Below are 14816 nucleotides of genomic sequence, written 5' to 3' on the forward strand. Positions count from 1 at the left end.
GGTTCAGAGGAGGTTTACCAGGATGCTGCCTGTAATGGAAGGCTTATCTAATGAAGAGAAATTGACTGAGCTCGGAATTTTTTCATTGGAAAAATGAAGGAAGAGAGGGGACCTAATTGAGGTATACAAGATAATGAGAGGCATAGATTCAGTTGATAGCCAGAGAGTTTTTCCCAGGGCAGAAATTGTAAACGGAGGGGTCATAGTTTTAATCTGTTTGGCGGAAAGTATTAAAGGGATGTCAGAGGCGGGTTCTTTCCACAGAGAGTTGTGAGAGCATGGAAAGTGTTGTCAGCAGCAGTTATGGAAGCGAGGTCATTGGGGATATTTAAGAGACTGCTGAACATGCATATGGTCACAGACATTTGAGGGTTCGTACATTAGGTTTACCTTACATGAGGATCAACATCGTGGGCTGAAAGGCCTGTTCTGTGCTGTACTGTTGTATGTTCGATGTTGTATGTTGTATGAAATGTATCTGTAGCTTTCGACCATCTGCACCCTGTACTAACAGATAGTGCTCCCTCAAGACCTTAGAAACCATCCCCTCAGTATGGTTATCCCCAAAGCACCTCGAAAGAACATTCACGCCCTCAGCACCTCAGAAAGCAAACCTATTGCTCCATTGGACCGAGTTCATCCCCAAACCTATTCTCACTGTGATGACCCACAGCCACGCCCAAAATATGAGCCCAAGGCCCAGAAAATTATTTGAGTCACTGGATTGATCATAGAATCCCTACGATGTGGAAGCAGGTCATTCGGCCTATCAGGTTCACACTGACCCTCGGCAGAACATCCCATCCCCCCACTCTATTCCTGGATCCCTTCATTTCCTCTGGCTAATCCACCTAGCCTGCACATCTTTGGACAGTGGGAGGGAACTGGCACTCCCTGAGGCTGACACGTGGAGAATATGCCAACTTCACACAGACACCCGGGTGGGATGAGGCAACACTGAGCCCCCGTGACAATCCCACCATCTCCTCCCCGTTGATGACCGTTTGATGTTCATTCTCGGGGAGTATCTAACATGTCCATTCTTTATTTAAGAAAGATTAGGAACAAGGGCAATGTGTCCACAAGCTCAAGATGCTCGATTCCGCTCTAAAATGTCTATATCAATTCCAAAAAAGACTTTATTAATAAAAACATCGTTATGTACAAACGTAGTTACTGAAGTTAAATTGATAAGTATCTTTGTAAAGTGCATGTAAATCTTTATCTGTTCTCCCATTACCTCGCCCTACGAATACAATACCTAACACAGCCGTAAACCTGTTTGTCAACTTTCAGCAGAAGCAGCCTCAGGGCATTGAACACAGACTGAATTACTCAGTGGCACTTGAATCAGGTCAGATCAAATTCTCAAGCAAACTGATGGCTGGGGAAATTCAGCAGATCAGGCAGCAACGGTGAAGAGAGAGAGGAACAGTTTGCATTTCAAGTGACTCTTCCTCAAAACGGTCTGCTCTGAAGGAATTTTCCCGCAGAAATCGCTGGATTTAAAGGTGAAGTCTGTCTGTCTCTTTCTCCCTCTCCCTTCAGAGATACTGCCGGACTTCTTCAGCAATCTCTGTATTGATGTGTCAGGTCTCCAGCGCATCCGTACAAGTCGATTTTAGTGTTGAATTCTCAAGCTTGCTCTATAAAAGGGATTGAATTCCTCCGCCATAAAGGGGGCGGGGGGGGGGGTCTCAGTTACCAAAGCTAACTGGTTCGTGATGCCAACATTGTTGGTTCAATCTCTATCATGTCTCAAATGACCGTGAAGGCCCCAGCTTCTCAACCTCGCCCCTCACCAGAGGTGTGTGACACACCAGTCCTCTCTCTCTCTGACAAGACAGCAGCTCTCGGGTCCTCCTGGTCTATATTAACTTTCCAACTTTAAAAGGACACTACAGTAACAGAGCTCTACATGGTTCAGGTCAAAATCCTGGAGCTCCCTCCCTAACATCACTATGGGACACCCAAGGACTGCAGCAGGAGAGTGCAGTTCACCCGTTCCTTCCAGGCAACTATTAGAGAGTGTGGCAATCACATGCAAGCCACATTTGAAAATAACTTTAATTACAGGGTTAAACTGGATGGTCACAAAGACTGTTTATTTACCTTTGTTGAAATCAGCATAATGAAGAAGCAAAGGGTGATTTGAAAATGACAATGATAGTCTTTCGTAGGTTGGTGTTTATTAGAGATTGTATCGACAGTATGAATGTTTGACCACTTATTCAAGGGCATGCAGGTAGCTGCCAGAGGAAGAGATGGGGGCTGGTACAATTGCGACATTTAAAAGGCATCAGGATGAATATGCGAATAAGAAGGGTTTAGAGGGATATCAGCCAAGTGCTAGCAAATGGAATGAAATGAGATGAGAATATCTGGGTTGGTATGGATGAGTTGGACAGGAGGGTCTGTTTCCAAGCTGTGCATCTCTGTGACTCTGTGCCTCTGAATAGTCTATTGTAGAGAGTTTCAGACAGGGCTTGGTTTGTCTGTCTCTCTCATGCTTCCTCAGAGTCTGCAAACCCTGTGTCTCAAATTTCCCACAAGATTCTAAGAAATAGAAAAAAGAGGGTCAGAACTGAGGGAGTGCTGCACTGTCAGAGGGTCAGTACTGAGGGAGTGCTGCACTGTGAGAGTGTCAGTACTGAGGGAGTGCTGCACTGTCAGAGGGTCAGTACTGAGAGAGTGCTGCACTGTGGGTGGGTCAACACTGAGGGTGTGCTGCACTGTCAGATAGTCAGTACTGAGGGAGTGCTGCACTGTCAGAAGGTCAGTACTGAGGGAGCGTTGCACTGTCAGAGGGTTAGTACTGAGGGAGAGCTACAATCTAAGAATGTCAGAACTAAAGGAGTGATGCACTGTCAAAGAGCTGCACTGTCAGAGGGTCAGTACTGATGGTGTAACGCATTGTTGGAAGGTCAGTCCTGAGGTTGCAGCAAACTGTCACACGGTCGTATTGGGGGCAGTGCCACACTGTCAGATGGTCAGTACTGAGGGAGTACCGCACTGTATGAGCGTCAGTACTGAGGGAGTGCCGCACTGTCAGAGAGTCAGTACTGTGGGATTGCCGCGCTGTCAGATAGTCAGTACTGAGGGAGGGCTGCATTGTCAGCGGGTCAGTACTGAGAGATTGCTGCACTGTCAGATGACCAGTACCGAGAGAGTGCTGCACTGTCAGAGAGTCAGTGCCGAGAGAGTGCTGCGTTGTCAGAGGATCAGTATGGAGGGAATGCATCAGTATCAGAGGATCAGTATGGAGGGAGTCCTGCATTGTCAGAGAGTCAATATTGAGGGAGTGCAGCATTTTCAGAGGGTCTGAATGGAGGGAGTCCTGCATTGTCAAAGGATCAGTATGGAGGGTGTGCAGCATTGTTAGAGGGTCAGTACTGAGGGAGTGTTGTGCAGTGAGAGGGTCAGTAATGATGAAGTGCGCACTTTCTGAGGGTCAGTACTAATGTATCACCGTGCTGTCAGAGTGCCGCACTGTGAGAGGGTTACTACTGAGGGAGCGCTGCACTGTGAAAGGGTTAGGACAGAGGGAGCACCGCGCTGAGAAGGGGTCAGTACTGAGGGAGCACCACGCTGAGAGGGGTTCAGTTCTGACGGAGCGCCACGCTATTTGTCCGACAGTCAGTACTGAGGGACTGCTGCATTGCCAGAGGGTCAGTATTGAGGGAGTGATGTACTGTCAAACGGTGAGTACTGAGGGAGCGCTACGGGTCACTGAGTCAGTTCTGAGGGAGTGTTGTTTCAGAGGGTCAATACTGAGGGAGTGCTGTACTGCCAAAGGGTCAGTACTGAGGGCGTGCTACACTGCCAAAGTGTCAGTACTGATGCATTGCTGGATTATCAGAAGTGCAGGAATGAGGCAGTGGCGCACTGTCAGAGTGCCAGTACTGAGGGATCACTGCGCTGTCAGAGGGTCAGAACTGAGGGACTGCTGCATTGCCAGAGGGTCAGTACTGAGGGATCACCGCACTGTCCGACAGTCAGTAGTGAGGGACCGCTGCATTACCAGAGGGCCATCTCTGAGAAGTACGACACTGTCAAAGGGTCAGTACTGAGGGAGCACCACATTGTCAAAGGTTCAGTCCAGAGGGAATGCCACACTGGCAGAGGCTCTGTACTTAGAGACCACTGCACCATCAGAGGGTCAGTACTGAGCTAGCACTACACCGGCAGAGGGTCATCACTGAGTGAGTGCGCACTATCGAAAGGTCAGTACCGAGGGAGTGCTACACAGTGAGAGTGTCAGTTCTGAGTGTGTGCTATTTCAGGGGGTCAGAACTGAGTGAGTGCTGCACTGTCAGAGGGTCAGTACCGAGAGAGTGCTGCACTGTCAGAGAGTCAGTACTGAGTGAGCACCACACTGTCAGAGGTTCAGTCCAGAGGGCAAACCACACTATCAGTGGATCTGCACTGAAAGAGCACTGCACCATCAGAGGGTCAGTACTGAGGGAGTGCTGCACTGTCAGAGCGCCAGTACCGAGAGAGTGCTGCACTGACAGCGGGTCAGTACCGAGAGAGTGCTGCACTGTCAGCGGGTCAGTACTGAGGGAGTGCTGCACTGCCAGAGAGTCAGTACTGAGGGAGCATCACACTGTCAGAGGTTCAGTCCAGTGGGCAAGCCACACGATCAGTGGATCTGCACTGAAAGATCACTGCACCATCAGAGGGACAGTACTGAGGGAGTGCCTCATTGCCAAATGGTCAGTACTGAGGGAATGTTGCACTGTCAGAGCGTCAGTACAGAGAGAGTGCTACACTGTCAGATGGTCAGTACCGAGAGAGTGCTGCACTGTCAGAGGGTCAGTACCGAGAGAGTGCTGGACTGTCAGAGGGTGAGTACCCAGAGAGTGCTGCAATGTCAGAGAGTCAGTACTGAGGCACTGCTGGACTGTCAGAGGTGCAGGACCGAGGCAGAGGCTCAGTACTGAGGGAGTGCTACACTGTCTAATGGTCAGTACTGAGGCACTGCTGGACTGTCAGAGGTGCAGGACCGAGGCAGAGTGTCAGTACTGAGGGAGTGCTACACTGTCAATGGGTCAGTACTGAGTGAGTGCTGTACTGTCAGAGTGTCAGTTCTGACGGTGTGCTGTGCTGTCAGAGGGTCAATACTGAGGTGGTGCTGCACTGCCAAAGGGTCAGTACTGAGGGCGTGCTACACCGCCAAAGGGTCAGTACTGAGGCATTTGCTTAGAGTGTCCCAGGATAGATGTGTTGTACCAGTCGAACTGTTGGCTTTTTCTCATCCGTGTGTCGGACTAGGAGGGAGAGAGGGTCGTGTCTTTTTGTGGCTAGCTCGTGTTCGTGTATCCTGGTGGCTAACTTTCTTCATGTTTGTCCTATGTAGTGTTTGTGGCAGTTCTTGAATGGAATTTTGTAGATGACGTTGGTTTTGTCCATGGGATGCACTGGGCCTTTTAAGTTTGTTAGTTTTTCTTTGAGAGTGTTGGTGGGTTTGTGTGCTACTAGGATTCCGAGAGGTCTTAGTAGTCTGGATGTCATTTCTGAAACTTCTTTGATGTATGGTAAGGTGGTTAGGGTTTCCGGCTGTGTTTGGTCTGTTTGTCATGGTTTGTTCTTGAGGAATCTGCTCACTGTATTTTTTGAGTATCCGTTCTGAGGGAATGCCGCATTGTCAGAAGGTCAGTACTGATGGAGTGCCACACTGTCAGAGGGTCATTACTGAGGGAGCGCTGCACTGTCAGCGCATCAGCCTGGGGGATACAGCATTGCAAGAGAGTCGGTACTGAGTGAGTGCCACACTATCAGATGGGCTGAATGGCCTAATTTCTGCTTCCATGTCTTGTGGTCGAAGAGGAATATCTGGACTTGTTCAGTACATTTCTGCCTCTGCGTCCTACATACCCTGCTCAGCAGTGATTCTCACGTCCAGATTCCAGACACTGTGTTCAAACAGACCGTCTTCATTTGATTATTGAACCTGAAGAGGTTCCACCCTCTTTTCCCAGGGATCGAGTTTTCATTTCGCGTGACTGACCTGCCAGCTCAAAACTATATTTTCATGCTGCAGGGCTGTGGTTTATTCCTCAGCTTCCCTGTGCTCTTCCCAACTGAATCCCACTGCCCCACACTCAGCACAGTCGTGTGTTCCTTATTTCTGTGCTTCCCAATGCTAATCCACATCCAGAATGACATCCCACATTCCTCCAAATCGTATCACAGGCTAATTGCCTGGGAGCGAGGAGTGCTAAGGGAGGAAATAAAATCTGAAAGGACTTTACTTTCACATCTCAGTTAACCGAATGAGGTGATGGAGGAAGTAGCAGGTACACTTGCAAACATTTTCAAATCCCCTCTGGCCACAGGAGAGGTGTCGTCGGACTAACCATGTGGTACTGTTATTCAAGAAGGAGCATGGGATATACCAGGCAGCTATAGGCCAGTCAGGCTAATATCGTGGGTGGGACGTCTGTTGGAAGCAATTTTGGGAGATAGACTTAATCAACGTTTAAAGAGACTGGAGTTCATGAAGAACAGTCAGAATGGTTCTGTTAAGGGGAGGTCAGGTCTGACCAATGGGATTGCACTTTTTAGCGAGGTGACCAGTTGTGTAAATAAGGGCAATACTTTCCTGTCGTCTGCTTGGAAGTCAGTAAGGCTTTCATCAGGACCCATACTGGAAACAGATAGTGAACATAAAAACTCAACATCCAAGGACTTTGGCACAGAATGCTGAGTGGCAGGAAGCAGACAGTGACGGCCCAATTAGAAATCTCTGTCCGTTCATGTCTCACTGTTGGGGTCTTGCTGATGTGGTTGATAGAAATTATTTAGATTTGAATAGTGCATGGTTAATCATTGGGTTCCTGAATAATATGAAGATTGGTGGGGTGATAAATACTGAGGATTATAGCCTGAGGTTGCAGAAGGATGGAGATGTCCTTCTCAGATGGACTTATCAGCGGCAACGGGTGAAGTGCCTGAAGACTGGAAGGTGATTAATGATGTGCCATTATTGGAGCCAGGAACAGCCATTGAACTATGGAGCTGTGAGACTGATGGCAGTGGTGGGTAAGCTGTTGGAGGTCATTCTGAGAGACAATTCAGATGCATTTGGAAAAGTAAGAATTGATTAGGGATAGTCAGCTTGGCTTTGTTTGTGGAAATGATGTGTCCAACTTCATAGAGCTTTTGAAGGGATGACCAAGAAGACAGATAAGAAGGTTTCACATGGGAGATTGCTTAGTTAAGGTTAGATGACATGCCATCCAGGGAGAGAGGACAGCACTGTGCCTCAGTGGTTTGATTCTAACTCCCGGTGACTGTCTGTGTGGAGTTTATACACTCTCTCTGTATCTGTGCGGATTTCCCAATTTCCTCCCACAGTCCAAAGTTGCCATGGGAAATGCAGCATTACAGGGATAGAGTAGAGGATGTGAGTCTGGGTGGGATGCTGTTCAGACAGTCAGTGTGGAGCCAATGGACGGAATGGCTTGCTTCTACACTGTAGGAATTCTAAACTTAATCCAGAGAGACAAGTAATGTTCTGGGGACCTGGGCTCCAATCTTGGACAGGGGTGGATGTGGGTCCTTACAGTCTGACGGGGTTGGAACACAGTCTGAGATGGGGAGCTGGGCTGCATCCTGAAGTGTTGAGGATCTGAAAGTTTTGTGGAGCTACTGTCTGAGGCGCTTTGGGTGTTAAACACAACAAAGTGGTGCTTTCGTAGGCATTGAGGGAGCACTTTCTGAGGTACTGAGGGAGAACTATCTGTCGGTACAGAGTGAAGAGGGTAGAAAGGAACAGATGCAATTCCCCGAGGCTCTCTGGTGTTGTAATTTGAAAAGGAAACAACTCCCCATTTCAGAACATTCAGATCATTTTAAACCATCAGTGAAACATGATTTGGAGGAACACTTTCATTAATCTATTGTCACTTGTTGCTTGGAGACGCTTTAGAAAAGCAGGCACCCAGATTAATGCTGTCGACGCAAGAGGTGGTGCACAGGAAGATCCAACAAGTCATCTGTAGCTGCTGTCTGTCCCCCTGGACCAGTCATCATGCGAGATCACGGTTCAGTCCTCGGAAAATCATTTCTCCATCAAAACCTCAATCATGCCTTTAGAGCTGTGTGTGTGTGTGTGTGAGAGAGAGAGAGAGACAGAGAGAGAGAGACTTCAGTGTTTGTGTGTGTGAGAATGTGGATGCATGCGTATCCCTGTGTGTCTGTATGTGTGCGTGAGCGAGTGAGAGAGAAAGTGTGTGTTTATGTGAGGGTGTGTGTTTGAAGGGTTGTGTGTCTGTGTGGGCACATGTGTGAGAGTGAGGGTGTGTGTGAGAGAAAGTATGTCTGTGTGTGAGAGTGTGTATGTGTGTGTGAGAGAGTGTCTCTGTGTGTGACAGAGTATATCTGGGTGTATGTGTGTGTAAGAGAATGTGTCAGTGTGTATGTGTGTGAGAGAGAGGTCTGTGTGAGAGATTGTGTCGATGTGTGAGAAGTAATGTGTATGTGAGTGAGAGAGAGTGTCTATGTGTGGGAGAGAGTATGTCTGTGTGCATGTGTGTGTGAGAGAATGAGTGTGTCTGTGTGTGTAAGAGACATTGTGTGTGAGAGATTGTGTGTGAGAGAATGTGTGTGAGTGAGAGAGTGTGTCTGTGTGTGTGAGAGTGTGTGAGTGAGAGTGTGTGTGAGAGTGTCTGTGTGTGTGAGAGAGAGTGTGTCTGTGTGTGAGAGAGAGTGAGTGTGTCTGTGCGTATGTGTGAGAGAGAGTGTTTGTCCATGTTTCTGTGAGAGAGAGTGTGTTTGAATGTGTTTGAGGGAGCGTTTGTCTGCGTGTGTATGTGCGTGCGAGAGAGAGTGTGCCTGTGTGTATGTGTGTGTGTGAGAGACTGTGTCTGTGCGTGTGTCAGTGTGTGAGTGAGGGTGTGTCTATGTGTGTGTGAGAGGGGGAGAGTGTGTGCTGGTGTGTGTCTGAAAGAGAGAGTGTGTCTGTGTGTGTGAGAGAGAGATTGTCTGTGTCTGTGTGTATGAAAGAGAGTGTGCGTGAGACAGAGTGACTGTGTGTGTGAGAGAGAGTGTATCTGTGTGGGTGTGTGAGAGAGTGTGTGTCTGTGTGTGTGAGAGAGAGAGGGTGTGTCTGTGTGTGTGAAAGAGACAGTGCATCTGTGTATGTGTGTGTGTGAGAGAGTGTATGCCTGTGTGTATGTATATGAGAGAAAGAGATGTGCCTGTGTGCATGCGTGTCTGAGAGTGTGCCTGTATGTGTTTGAGGGAGCGTATGTCTGTGTGTGTGAGAGAGAGATTGTGCCTGTGTGTATGCAAATGTGAGAGTGTGCCTGTGTGTGTGAGAGTGTGTCTGTGTGTGTTTAAGGGAGCGTGTGTCTATGTGTGTATGTGTGTGTGAGGGAGAGTTGTGCCTTTGTGTATGCGTGTATGAGAGTGTGTCTGTTTGTGTGTTTGAGGGAGCGTGTGTCTGTGTGTGTGAGAGAGCGTGTGTAAACTAGCCAATCTTATATGGTTCCCATGAATATAAAATCCAGCTGCTGTTTCAGGGGAATTGGTCCTTGTGTCTCCAAAGACACAAAAGCTGCAAGAGTGACTTAACTGGGCGAAAGAGAGTGCTGTTCATTCCAGTGGGGATTCATCCAGTAAACCTTCCCCACACACTAACATCCCTCTGGCAATGCAGTGACTAGTCCTGCACACAGTGCTCCAGGTACAAACCAATGTAATGTCACCATAGTCTTACCAGAGCATGGGAGAGCTCCTCATTAGAGAGCGGTGTCTAGTGGTGCTTTAATCAGAGGGTCACCATGCCCCAGCTGAGGGGAGAGGTTCGCAGGAGAGTCCTTCAGAGTAATTCTTGCTGGTGTGGTAAGCTAACTGCCCAGCCTACTGAGCTAACCGACCTCACTCCAAGGGCATGCCCTGTATAACCCAATCAGAGCCAGCCTGCACCTCAATAGGAGCCAGGAGCAAGGCCATTCGGCCCCCACTGTGGGAGATTAGAAATGTAGCTTCTGCAGGTGAGGGGTGGGCTGTTGCGGGGGTGGGACATGAAACAAACGGTCGCGGAATTCTTGTAGCATGTAGCATACTTAAGGTTAAGACTTTAATGAATATAGAGGGTCTTTTAAAGAAAATAGTTTTAAGCTAGGAAATAACTATGAAGGGTTGTAGCTGACCACAAAAGAAGCAACAGGGGCATTTCACAATAAAGCTTATAGCATGATAAGAGAAACTGGATAAAAGAACAAGCTGTAACAAACAAGGAACAAAGAATGCAGACATACAAGGACATTAGGATGGCCAGATAAGAAAACAACTAGAGAAAAAAACAAATGAGGTAACCGGCTTAGGATACGATGAGATTAGACCATTGAGAATAGGGAGGCATGATTCAGCAACTTGCAAACTGAACAAAGAAAGTTGACATGCTTTGTTATGTGCACATATTTGCTTTGTTATGTGCGCATATTTGCTTTATTGCAGAGGCGTCCGGTACTTGCAAGGCCATAATAAATTGTTCTTGTTTCCAAGGCTTTGTCTCAGGCTTATTTATGAGTGATTTCTTTTTCTCACAATTGGGGGCATCGTTCCGGGATCCAAAACTCAGAACACTCGACACTCTTGGGACGACAGGGGAGGTGCACCTCGCCGATTTCTTTGATCTCTGACTCGCTTGTTTGTCGTTCGCGGTTCGGGCGAGTACGATCCGAACTGGGAGACCCTGGAAACAAGTCGGGCAGACGCGGGGGGTTCGGTCGGGCAACTCTTGTGCACAAGGCCCTTGCAGGGAAAGGTCTTACGCACTGAAACGACCAGGTAACTCTGTGCACAGACCAAGGTAAGAAAAGAGACTTTTATGTATTGCCTTGGTGTTCGGGACGTACGAAAAGTACGGGGAATTGGCGAGATATAAAATAAAGCATATATCAATGGAAACAGCCCTTGTCAGAAGGGCTAGTAGCTGAAGGGCTACTGAGGGTACACTTCATAACTAACTTATGGCCAGACGTCCATAAAAATATTCAAAAGCTAAAGGAGTCATTGCGGGAAGCTCAAAGTGTCTGTGAGATATGGTGCCTGTATGTGTGTGAAAGAGAGAAAGAGAGGGAAAAGAGCTGTAGATCCAGTAGAAAGTTTGACCCTTTGTGATTCGGTTTGAATGCACATTTGTTTGTTGGAGACTGAATGTTTGTGCTTTGTTCCCTAGAGCTTGAGATCCGGGACTGTTTTGAATTGATTTCTACTATGGAAATTTTAACATGATTTCTTTTAAGGTGAAAGATTTTACAGATTATGAAATAAAAAGTTAACTCCTGTTCTTTTTACAGGTCATGACTGCCTTATTATCAGTTTCTATCTAAGCTCTTTTTCCTTACATAAAAGTGATTTATGGAGAACAGTTGATGGCTCAAAAAGCATATAATTGGTCAGATTAATCGGACGAGTAAGGTGTCTAATCAGGACCCTGAAGGGGGTGTGGAAGAAGGTGGCACCGGACCTCGTTAATATTAATTAAATTAGCAACAATGGGAGGCACGGGGAGTTGCCTGTGTAACGATCGATCTGCAAATAACGTTAAAGGGGAATATATTCCGCCCGACAGTCCTTTGGGGAAAATGTTGGGAAATTGGGTACACACCTCCCGGACGCGGGGGAAAGATATGGTTATAATGATAAACTATTGTTGTTTTGTCTGGACCCGAGAAAGCATTAAGGAGTCGATTTTTTTTGGCCCGTATATGAGTCCAATAAGGATTGGCTGAGCCAAGATCTAAATATATACGTCAATTGGAAAGAAACATACAGTAAAGAAGAGTCGGAATATGTGGCTTGCTGGATAGGGGTTGCGGGGATAAAATTATATCCCATGAAGGTGGAAGAATCATGGAAAGAGCAAGAAAAGAATGAACAAGAGAAACCACAATGGGATCCCTTAACCTGTTTACCGCCCCCATACCCTCCTCAAGAGACATGTCTATCCCGTCTCTACAGCCAGCCTACGGCCCCAGAACCGAAAGCAACTCCAGTAACTGAAAGAGAAACTGGCTCTGAGCTAAAAGATGCAGAACCTGGGGGCCCAGAGTCACTCGAGCCACCATACGTAAAGGAGGAGATAATGGAAAATATAAAATTATGTCCCTTAAGAGAGGTCCCGATTAGGGACAGAGAAATAGGATACGTAAACGCTCCCTTAACTAGTAGTGAAGTTAGGGCTTTTAAGAAGGAAATGAAAAGTCTGATAGAGGATCCGGTGGGATCTAAGGGAAATGGTAATATTGGGAAATAAAGAGGCGGCACCAAGATCACAAAACTTTGTTAAGGCTTTCGAAGTACGACAAGAGAAGGATGAAACCCCTTCTGTATTTCTTCAAAGGCTCAAGGAGGCCACAAGGAATTATGCGGGAATGGATCCCGATGATCGATAGCACAGCGACACTTAAAGGTCCAGTTTGTAACTCAATCATGATCTGACATACAAAATAAATTACAGAAAGTAGATGGATGGAGTGAAAGACAGATGGAAGAATTGTTACGTGAGGCACAGAAAGTGTATGTGAAAAGGAAAGACGAGACGCAGAAACAGAAAGCCAAAATGATTGTGGAAATAACAAAAAGGAGACTGGGATCGGGGGATAACAGAAAGGATAGGGGAGGACACGAAAGGCAAAGGTCGGACATAGGGGGAAGGAGGCAACAGGCAGGATGTTACCATTGCGGGAAAGTGGGTCATTTTAAACGGGAATGCCCGGAATTAGCACAAGAAATGGAAGCCGTTTCCCTAATGACCTTCGTTGAGGACGAGGGGAGTCAGGGGTTCCTTCTTCCTGAGACCCACCGGGAACCCTTGATAAATCTAAAGGTGGGACCTGAAGGAGAAGAGGCAGTACTTTTGGTGGACATGGGATCGGCACGATCATCCTTCAGTTTTCGACCTACCGGTGTTAAATTGACTAACAAGAAACTCAGGGTTTCCAGAGTAAAAGGCGAAGAATTCTTGGTGTCTATTTTTGAGCCAACCCTAATTAGAGGAAATGATGAGGAAGTGACAGGACAATTACCAACTGTAGAGTTCAATGATAAGTTCTTTAAAAAAAACTATATTGTGGCGCTCGGCTCTTCTTTGTCTGTCCTTAGGAAGAAGGGTCTGTTGACCCAGACACCTCCACTTGAGTTCGCCGTACCTCGAAAACAACCGGGTGATTGGGTCCTGATCAAAACCTGGAAAGATACCAAACTGCAGCCAAGCTGGGAGGGACGTTCCTCACCCTCCTGACTACTGAAACAGCCGTCCGAACTGCTGAAAAAGGGTGGAGTCAACACACTCGTGTTAAGGACCCGGTGGACGCTCCTTCCCCTAAGGCAGACTGGCAAGCACATCCTACAGACAACCGTCTGAAAATCAAGCTGAGTAAAAAGAATGGACTGAGATAAGAGACTATTAAGTATTGGTTAAAAACTGTATCCCAAAACAATTGTAAGTGTTGCGTGGACTCCCTCCTCCCTGGTATTTAAAGGGTTAGGGAAGAGACAGATAGGGGTTGTGAGCTGAAATGAATGGTCAGCTTTATATTGTCACGATAATATTGGCGCTAGCTGCCAAGGGGGGTGGGAAAAATCATTTTACCGCTTTTTGTCAGTATTATGCTAAACTAAAGGGGCATACCGACTGTTGGGTATGTGCGGAGATCCCACACCATGAGGAATCTGGAATCCCTCTCACGGTAATGCCACTAACCAAAAAAGAAGTGCACGTTGTACAACAATTAGACTCGGGCTGAAACAATAGAGAATGGAGATCTGACAGGGGTAATTATAACTTTGCGGGATGGTTCCCTCGACCAGCCCCGAAAACTCTGGGTGCTATCAATGGCCTTAGAGTTTCCCCACCGAAAGGAGCAGTAAATACCACTTGTTTCTGTATTCAGAATGATACCGCACCCTTCCGATTAGGAAAGTCATCTTGTGTCTACATGAGCCAATCCCCGAATATTAAGTAGAATATATTGGGTATGCGGTCTGAAGGCCTATCCATTTATTCCCGGGGAAAAATACATTAGCGTGACCGAATGTACAGAAATGCATGCATGTTATGATGTTGATCAAACACTGCCTCAAAGCCAGAAAGGCTGGAGCGGCTGCTGCTACCGCGCCCATATAATTCCCCACTTGAGGCTGTTAGAGGGAGCCCCAAAAATACCTCAGAATAAACAGGGAGGAAGGCGAGTAACCGAAGGAGATCGCCTCCTCTGGACTTTGATGCCTATGTATGGCTCGAGCGGGAGTAGAAATACAAACGTTGGCAGCTTCCCTGGAAGAGCTGTCCAACAATACTGCTGATGCGTTGGCCGAAACCCAATCCCAAGTAGCAGCCATAACGACCGAAATGATTGCCACTAGGCTAACGACTCTTCAGAACAGGTTGGCTCTAGATTATATTCTGGCAGAGAAAGGTGGTACCTGTGCACTAATTGTAGAGGAATGTTGTACTTACATACCTGAGGTCTCCTCTAACATTAATGAAATCTCCAAACACGTGCGAGACAAAATCGCCAAAATAAAGAAGGCCGGGAATCGGTACCGGAATGAAAAGGGATGGGAGTGGGGGAATTGGGGATTGACTGTTTGAGGAAGGTGGTTAGTCAATCTGGCTATCTATCGATTATAGATATTAGTGGGTCTGGTGGTAGAGTTCAATGTCCTAAAATGGGTAATGAGCCGACTGATGACATCCCTTGGGGAAGGAACACAAATACATCATCAGATGCTTTTACAACCAGCAGGTAATATGCAACAAAGGGAAAGTCAAAGAATGTTCCTAGAGTTCGAGGGAC

General features: G+C 47.1%; 1 pseudogene; it reads left to right on the plus strand.

Annotated features, from left to right (window-relative positions):
- Positions 1-13535: 13535 nt before the first annotated feature.
- LOC148135157 (syncytin-1-like) lies at positions 13536-14611 on the plus strand (annotated as a pseudogene).
- Positions 14612-14816: the final 205 nt, after the last annotated feature.

This window comes from Chiloscyllium plagiosum, unplaced genomic scaffold (assembly GCF_037043375.1).
Source record: "Chiloscyllium plagiosum isolate Xiang-an unplaced genomic scaffold, Cpla_swu_hap1 HiC_scaffold_51, whole genome shotgun sequence".
In the NCBI taxonomy this organism is placed as follows: Eukaryota; Metazoa; Chordata; class Chondrichthyes; order Orectolobiformes; family Hemiscylliidae; genus Chiloscyllium; species Chiloscyllium plagiosum.